A 9,156-nucleotide genomic window follows, 5' to 3' on the forward strand; every position below is an offset into this window, starting at 1 on the left:
GGATTCCCGGGTCCTATGGTAAGTCTATTCCTAGTCTTTTGAGGAATCTCCATACTGTTCTCTACAGTGGCTTTCCTTGCTTCCTTCCCTCTTCCACTTTTAATGATTTTGATGTCTTCTTCTACAATTTTGTGTTTATTCTTTTTGTAATTCATGGCAGTTATCTCCTTTCCAGTTATGAGTTTCTCATTTTTGTAGCATCCTGCTTCTTTTCTATTTAGAGTAGACCTGTCAATATTTCTTTTAGCATGGGTTTAGTGCTAAACCCTTCTTAGTTTTTGCTTGTCTGTGAAGTTCTTTATCTCTCCTATTCTAAAGGATAGCCTTGCTGGATAGAGTATCCTAGGCTGCATCTTTTTTTCATTCAGGACTGTGAATATATTTTGCCACTCCCTTCTGGCCTGTAGTGTTTGTGTAGAGAAATCAGCTGAGAGCCTTATGGGGGTTCCCTTGCAACTCACTCTTTGTTTTTCTCTTGCTGCCTTTAGGATCATTTCTTTATCCTTGACTCTGGCCATCTTGATTATGATATGTCTTGATGTGGGTCTGTTTGGGTTCTTCCTGTTTGGGACCCTCTGAGCCTCCTGTACTTGGATATCTGATTCCTTTAGGTTTGGGAAGTTTTCAGTCATGATTTCTTCAAATGCCTCTTCAATCCCCTTTGTTCTTTCTTCCCCTTCTGGAACCCCTATTATACGTAGATTGGCGTGCTTTGTATTGTCCCATAGGTCCCTTATATTGTTTTCATTTTTCTTTGTTTTTCCCTCAGCTGTTCTGATTGGGTGCTTTCTGTTGTCCTGTCTTCTAGTTCACTTATTCGTTCCTCTGCATTATCTAGCCTGCTTTGTACAGCCTTTAGATCAGCTCTCATCTCAGCAGGTGAGTTTACTAATTCTACTTGGTTCTTCTTTATAGCTTCTATTTCGTTTTTGACATATTTTATATCTCTAAACACTATTTCTTTTAGTTCCTTCAGTACTTTGATCACTCCTTTTTTGAAATCTTGATCTTGTAGGCCATCAATGTCTACTTCCTTGATCGTGCTTTCAGGGGATTTCTCTTGATCTTTTAATTGGGAGTGGTTCCTCTGCTTCTTCATATTGCTCATATCTCTCTGGCACTGTGGCTTAAGGAGTATCAGTTATATAGTTCTCCTGGAGACGGTGTGCTCTTAATGATTTTATCGAGAGGTCTTTGTGTCTTCGCCCTGTTTTGCGAACTCAGCTTGCTGTTTCCAGAGGCCCTTTGTTGGCACCCTCGTCTGTGCTGTTCCCAGTGGCTGTCAGCTAGCAGATCGCGCCCCCTCCCAGCACCGTGGTCAGGTGCTGTGTTCCTGCCGGAAAGGAGGGGAGCCACCCGCTGTCTCCTGGCGCCAGTCACTCCGCGGCTACATGCAGCTGCCTGCTCCGCCTCAGGTGGACACTCCGAAAGCAGGCTCCGGAAAGATCGCGGAACGACCCCGCCCCTGCTCCGTGCCAAATCTCAGTTTGTTAGTCTTGGTGGCGCGAGTTCTCTGAGGTGCCAGGGCAGAAAGATCCTATCTGCCTTGGGCTGTAAACAAGTCTCAGTCCTGCCCAGGAGGTTGCGGAGCCCCCGGGTGCAGATTCAGGTCTCAGCCCCGCCCCCACCTGGGCGCTGCACACAGGAGGAGATGGTGGCTGTGGCTGCCACCTCTCTTCTTGCGAGAAGTGCCAGTAATGGTGCCGCGGGTCTGAGGAGACAAAGGCGACGGCGCCCCTCCCCTCAGGGGACACCAGCCGTGTTGCTTTGCCTTTTTCGCAATTTATGGGGGACCGAGGTGGTTCTGCTCCATATCCCCTCCCAGCCACGGCACGCAGCCTGCTGCAGTCCCCGAGGCTGCCTCAGTGCAGCCACCCAAGTCCTCCGCCCAGCTTTGGCAGCCTGTCCCGGCCCCCAGCTGCTGGCTTGCATCTCGGGCTGGGTGTTGTGGGGACCCTCTGTGTCTGTTTAACTCAGTTCTGTCAGTCATGGGGTGCTCCAGGCAGATCCGAGCCTCGGAGGCTCCCCCTCCGTCCCACCGGCCTCTCCGTTGGAGAGGGGAGACCCAGCAAACGAGCGCCAGTCCTCCTTTGCCGCTCCCTTCCCGCTGGAATGGTCCTGCACTGTTTTGCTTTTCTTCTTTCTTTTTTCCTTTTCTCCTACCAGATTTTTGGCGTCTTTGTCTTTCGAAGAGGGCGATGTTCTGTCGGAGTTCCGCAGGTTCTCTGGTTGGCTGAGTAGGCCCATAGATGTGAGTTTTGGTTTATTTGGGGGAGAAGGTGAGCTACAAGCGTCATTCCACTCCGCCATCTTGCTTCTCTCTCAGCTATTGTTAATAATATCATTTTATAGGGAAAATAAAGACCTAGATGGCTGCAGTGACTTCCCAAGGTCACTTTGGTAGTTCATAAAGGAACTCTTAACTAGAAACCAGCACCACAGAACCCCAGCCCACACCCTTCCTCCTCGGGTTCTTCTGCAGGCTCACAAAGCCAGAAATGTCAGATTGTTGTCAAAAGACGTCATCTTCTGTAATGTCAGGTTATTATCAGGAGATGTCATCTTATCCTTACCATATCAAGGTCAGGAGCTCTGGCTTCAGAGACGGATGTACCTGGATTCTCTACTCATTTCAGTCCTTGCCAGAATATATGTCCCAGATTATTTAAGCTGCAGAGAGTGTTTTTTAGTTCTTGTATAAAATAGAGATGAGAGTAGCATCTGCCTCACAGAAGTGGTTTAAGAAATTAAATGAGGTTAAAAAAAAAAAAAGAAATTAAATGAGGTAAGAGATGACGATACCTGACACAATGCCTGGCACCTAAGTATTAAATGAACATTCATTTTTGTTGTGGTCAGTGGACAGGAAGGTGCAGTAAATTCTCACTTGAGGTACTCTTGAGGATCCCAGCACACAGCAATGATTGATGGAAAAAGAAGAAAAACGGTGAATGACCACAGCTGGCTGAACAGTCACTGTCAGCTCCCTTGGACCAGAAATGCAACAACAGTGCAACCGGAGGTTAGACCAGGGGCATGGGCCTGCGGGGGCCTCCAGGATGGGAAGCAGGCAGGGGAAGGGGCAGGGTGGCTCCTGCAGGAGAAAGAAGACTGAAGCCACCTTCTTGAGCCGGGTGAAGCCTGGCGCTGGTACTAAGGGCGGTACTAAGCCATCCCTTATGAGAGGAAGCTGTGGAAAACTGCTGTCAACAAGCTAGTGCTTTAGGAAAGTTATAAACCAGGGGAGCACAGAGACAGTGGGGCAAGGAGGCACCTCATGAAACCTCACGTTGCCTGGAAGGCTGAAGCAGGGATCACTGCACTGAACTGGAGATCTGAATAATAAGACAAGACCCAAGCCTGGGCCGTAGGTGCAGGCAGGTGGAGGAGGGCAGCCCACGACTTACAGACAGGGAGTCCCCAGCACAGAGGGAGGGAGAATAAACACAGGACAGACAGCCGAATCCAGCACCTCGGAACCATCCTGCAAGTCTGTTGGCTTCAAAAGTTTTTTGGTTGGAAAATGCACAAAGACATTTGAAGCTAAGAAAGGAAACAAAATTGGTAGCGAACATGAATTAAGTCCAGGAGTTAAAATATCTATCAGCCTGAGAAACACATTAGCAGGTATGTTTGGAAGGTTCAGAGAGAGACACACAGGGATAGTAAAAAAAAAAAAAAAAAAAAAAAAGAAACAAAACCCAAGCAGAAATAAAACAAGGCCATGTGGAAATGACTGTGAGTCAGTTTGAAACTTTGGAAATAAACAACGTTAATGGAACTAAAAACTTCATAAACCATTTAAACAATAGACTGGACACAAAGAATCAATGAACTTGAGGCCAGTGCTGAAGAGTTACTACAGAATGCAGCATAGAGAGACCAATGTTAAAATATGGAAGAGAAGTTTAGGTGCATAGTGGTTAGACTGACAGAGTTAATGGCTCAGAGCTTTCCAGAATTGGAGAAGGACGTGTCCTCACAGTGAAAGTACCTACCACATGCTAACAAAGGTAAACAGAAATAAAACTATGACTTGTCGTCATAGTGTAAACAGAGAACATCAGAAACAGAGAAAGTTATGGAAATTACCAGGGAGAAAAGACGGATCATTGGCAAAGGTAGAAAAGAGTGGATTTTAAATACTGACAGAAATAATTTTCAACCTTGAATTTTGTACCTACCTAGACTATCATTCAAGATTGAATGCAAAATAGAGGCATTTTCAGATATAGGAAGACAGAGACCTTCACTGTTAGAGGTTACAGCTCATCAAGAGAAAGGAAGCCTGAAGAGGGGGAAACACCAGCACTACGTACAGGAATTAATAAAATATGTTGTTAGTAAGTATCATTAAAATTGGTTGTAAAATACAAATAACTAACAGGGCATATGAATTTAGTTAAGAAAAAAACCTTCTGAGTAGATAAATATGCTGCGAAATTTATAGTTTGGTGTGTACATTATATATTTTAAATTACTTACAAAAATAATATAAATACAAGCTCTAGTTTCCAAACTTTCCATGAGAGACCAAAGTTGGGAGTATAGGAAATCATATTCAGTAGAAATGGGAAGAGGAAGTGAAGCAGACAAAAGGGATGATGAAAGAAAACACAATGTGAGATGTAGATATTAATTCAAATGTAAGAGTGATAACAATTATGATTATGTCTACCCTTTAGCTTAAGACAGCGGCTACTGGAATGAATAAAACACAAAATCCAGCCATATGCAGCTTTTAAAAGACTTACAAACAAAATGATACACATATGTGGAGGACGAAGACAAGAAAAAAGATAAACCAGGTGAATACTTACTAACTAAATGCTAAAAGACAGCCCGTATAGTGATGTTAATATGAGGCAAAATAGAAGTTAAGAGAAAAAGCATTAACAGGAGTAAAACAGCAGCAAAACATATAATCAGACAAGAAGCCGTAACAATGTGAACTTTGTAATGCAGACATTAGGGATGAAAGACACGATTAGCATCTATAAAACCGTGTCCACTGGCTTTATTTTTGTTCAGTTCAGTATACTGTATTCTATCTTAGCTAAGCACTCCCTTGGAGTTTTAAAGGCTAGACTCACCAGGAAATTCTGTTTTGTTTTTGTTTTTGTTTTTTGTTTTTATGGAGAGTGTTAATGTTTGGCTGACAGGGTCCATCTTGGCTGAAAAAAAATAAGATTGGAAAAGTTTTAGTTAGGTGAATGAAATAGAACGCTAAACTTGTTACTTAGGATTTTTTTTATACATCCTTAACCCAAAGTGTTAGGATTCAAGAGGGCGACCCAGCTCTTCCATTAAATGTCTCTTTTCCAGTGTTAGAAGCAGAGGGTTGTTCTGGATCATTTTTTTCTGACACATTCCTTCTGTCATTCAATGGGACATATGATCAAAGCATAAACCTCGGAAGTTCATTCAGAGTGACCTCCTGGGTTTGTTGTCAGTACCCATTAATAATTCATACAAAGCTCCAAGATCCTGGCTCTCCCATTCAGATGCTGAAAATCCGACAAGTTCTGGGTCAGGGACAGACATTCCACGGTGAGGACAACAGAGGTCACTGGACATAGGAATCAGAATGAGCCCTCAAGTCCGATACCTGCCCCTCAGCTGCTCAGGCGGTGACCTCTTCTGCCTGAAAGGGGAAGAGCTCTGTTGCGCCCCCCCCCACCCCCGACGTACACACAGAAGCTCGGAAGCTTTTTGGTGGTTTTTCATTATTTTTGTGCATGAGTCCCAGCAATGAGGCATTCATAACCTTTCAGAGTATTTTCATTAATCACAAAAGAATTGATCATTTCACAGTATACACAAGTATTGACTCCTTATGTTGTATACTTGAAGCTAATGAAATATTATAGTCATTTATGTCTTAATAAAAATAGATAAGTAAAACTAGCCTTACAGACACACACACACAGCATTTTAAGAAGGGAAACAGCGGACACCAGGAAGTGACAGAGTGCTGCTCTGGAGAACGTAACTGCCAGTGAGGTAGCGTATTTCACATGAAATTCTTTGGGCTTCTTTGAAAAAGAGAGATTCTGTGTGTGCATTAACAGTAATTATTCTGGAATCAAGTCTTTGTTTTCAGATTCCTGAGAGATCTTTTTCTTTTTCTTTTTCTTTTTCTTTTTTTCTTTTCCTTTTTCTTGAAAACTGAAGTATAGTTGATTTACAATGTTGGGTTAGTTTCATGTGTACAGCAAAGTGATTCAGTTGTACATATACATATTTTTTCAGATTCTTTTCCATTATAGGTTACTACAAGATATTGAATATAGTTCTCTGTGCTATGAGGTATTTTTCTTAAGACTGAAAAAAGGAAGAAAAGGATCAGGTGATCAAAATGAATAGGAACCCTTCACGGGCCCCCACCTACCTGTCTGCTCTCTGTAGGTGCCAGGATTGGGGGGGTAGGGAACAGCAGAGCGTTGCAGATGGAGACAGGTGTGCAGGCTCACTCCTCACACTTCCACCGCGTGTAATACACATGCTGAAACTCCTTGTTGCTTTAACAAACTGAATTGATTTGAAGCTCTCAGTTGTGTTAACCTTGTTGTTCCCTATTTTGTGGGTCACCAGACTCGTGTGTTCGCACATCTAAGTTGGGCTCTGGGGGACCAAGCACAGAAGAGTGTTCTAATGTCCTAATGGAGAGTTGGATGCAAAAGGATGGAGCCACAGGGAGGAGAGGTTGTCAAATGACTGACCTCAGTGCGGATGCTGGCATGTTCCTTGTTCTGTGCTTCTCAGAATAAAATCTCATGCCTTGAAGGAGCTAGTGGATGACCTCAAAGGTCTTCACTGTGGATAGCTGTGATGTCCTGACTCCCTGGGACACTCACAGCAGCCTGGTGGGGCAATGACACTTGAGACGTCTTTGCACTACACAGGGGGCTGTTTTATCAGCTGGCTGACGGGCCTTATGTTTGTATTCCATATCTTTTTTCCTTTCTGTAATGCTTTAAAAATAGTTCTTGGTGACTCGTGTAACTTTTCTGAGTCTCAGTGTCATGTTTCTGAAAGAAGAAAAATGAACAAACCGCACCCCTACCTGCCTCCTCTGCAGTTTGCCGACCTGCTCTTTGGTTGCCCACAAGGGGGACAGCCCCAGAGCTGACTTGTCTGGCTTTAGAGCTGACTTTGCCCAGCTCTTTGCAGCTCTGTGTCTGGCAGCGTCGCTTGGGCAGCCTGGACTCCGCCGTGATGACAGTGCTTCCACCGTGGGAGCAGGCACACACCACAGGCTCGGGCGTTTTCCCTGAAGCCAGTTGTTAAAGATTCTGCTGCTCTTTCCCGCAAAGACAGCCTTACAAAGCCTGAGGCAGGGTGTCCTTTCAGATGCTATTCTGCTTGAAAAGGTGACTGGAAAGTAAGGACAGTTGCACACGATGGCTCATTGGCATTTGTGTTTCTGTTAGCGTAAGACAGCAATATAAACACAGCTGTGCCTAGCCAACAGAATATCTTTTTTAAAAAACCCAACAGAAATGTGTCCTTTTGCTGAAGTTTTTGATTCTCTCCTATTGTAGAATGTTGACTCCTCGCTGTACCAAATTATAATAATCCTTGACAAACATGCTTCTCCCATCAATCATGGAATGAAACATTTAATGAGTGTTTACTGTATGTGAGACACAGTGATAGGCAATGTGCTAGATACAGAAAGTAGTTGTCTAGCGTCAAATGGTCATCTTCAAGAAGTATGTAATTTAGCGAGAGGCCCGACACACACACGTGAAAGGTTATGTAAGAGGGTTTCTAGAACACGTGGAATTTGACTGCATCCAGGAAGTATTCACCTTGAGGTCTGTCTCAGTACATTGTTGCATACACACACACACACACACACACACACACACACACACACACACACACACACACACACACACACACACACACACACACACACACACACCCTGTTGAAGATTCTTATTAAAGGTTTCTGAAGGATGGGCCTCCAGAGGACAAAGGTGGGCTGTAGGGGGGACTGCATCTTACATCCTAAAGCAAAACTTTCTAAAAATTCTCTGAATATTTTTTCTCTTCCCCCAAGTTACTGCTCCCAGAGCACCCATCTATGTCTCCTCCTCCCTTTCCTCCTTTGCCTTTCTTTATCCTGCTCTCTCAGGCTACATGCAGGTTGTATGCTCCCATCTCTCCAGAAATTCTTGAATTCGGCAAAACAAGGATCTTGTGGGGGACCCACCTTCTTTAGAAGGGAAAGGAGGAAGAGGGTGTGAATTCATATGATTTCATGGGCTTCTGCCACCAATAAAAGAACTCCACAAGCATCGTAGGGAGTATGTGAAGACGGGTGCTTCTACTTCCTCAAAAAGCCCCCAAATCCACAACCCTTTTTTCCTCTCCCCAAAGAGGAGTCACCTGTGCTTCCCATGGACTGAGTAAAGGACAGACAGACTTCAGGACATCTCCCAGTTAGTACAGAAGTAGGCTCAGACCTCAGATCTTTGGATCCTAACCAGGGCTCCAACTGCTCTTGTATTTAGTGCAAGAGTTTTTTTTCCAAATAATTCAAAGATGACGATGTATTTGAGGAGAGATAAATGTGGGTTCCCTTTGTTGTGCAGTTTTACAAGTGAACCTCAGTATCTGGCCAGAGAGTGACACTGTCCAGCGGTTTGGTCACACAACATCGGTTACCAAATTCAGCTGTTTTTTTTCTTTTCCAGTTTGGTATCCGTCAACTAGAAAATTTTTTTAGAACAGTTTTTCCACTTGTTGTCAACGTTGGTGGACTCAAATGATTTCAGTATGAAGGGGCATTTTGGCAGTGAACTCTGTTGTCAGCAACTTTGCAAAGTTCCTGGCTTGTAAATTTCCAGCCTCCTCGTTGCAGCCTGGTTGATAGGTTCAGAAAGCTCACTGCACCGATAAGAATCTTTATCAGGACCCAAGGTTATCTCTGCGATTCTCGCACTTTCCCACGTTTTTGCGAAGATAGAGCCATGAGCCTGGGACGCGGGGAGTCCAGAGCATTATGAAATCTCTGTATGAAGTCGTTAAATTAACGGCAACCGTTATTTCCTTTATTTCCTTTATTTTCAGGCCTGAACCTCTGTAATAATCTGAATAGCTTCTTGCCTGCTTACAATCAGCTAATAAGACTCTGACACTCTGACA

The sequence above is a fragment of the Camelus dromedarius genome, chromosome 32 (genome assembly GCF_036321535.1).
Source record: "Camelus dromedarius isolate mCamDro1 chromosome 32, mCamDro1.pat, whole genome shotgun sequence".
Lineage (NCBI taxonomy): Eukaryota > Metazoa > Chordata > Mammalia > Artiodactyla > Camelidae > Camelus > Camelus dromedarius.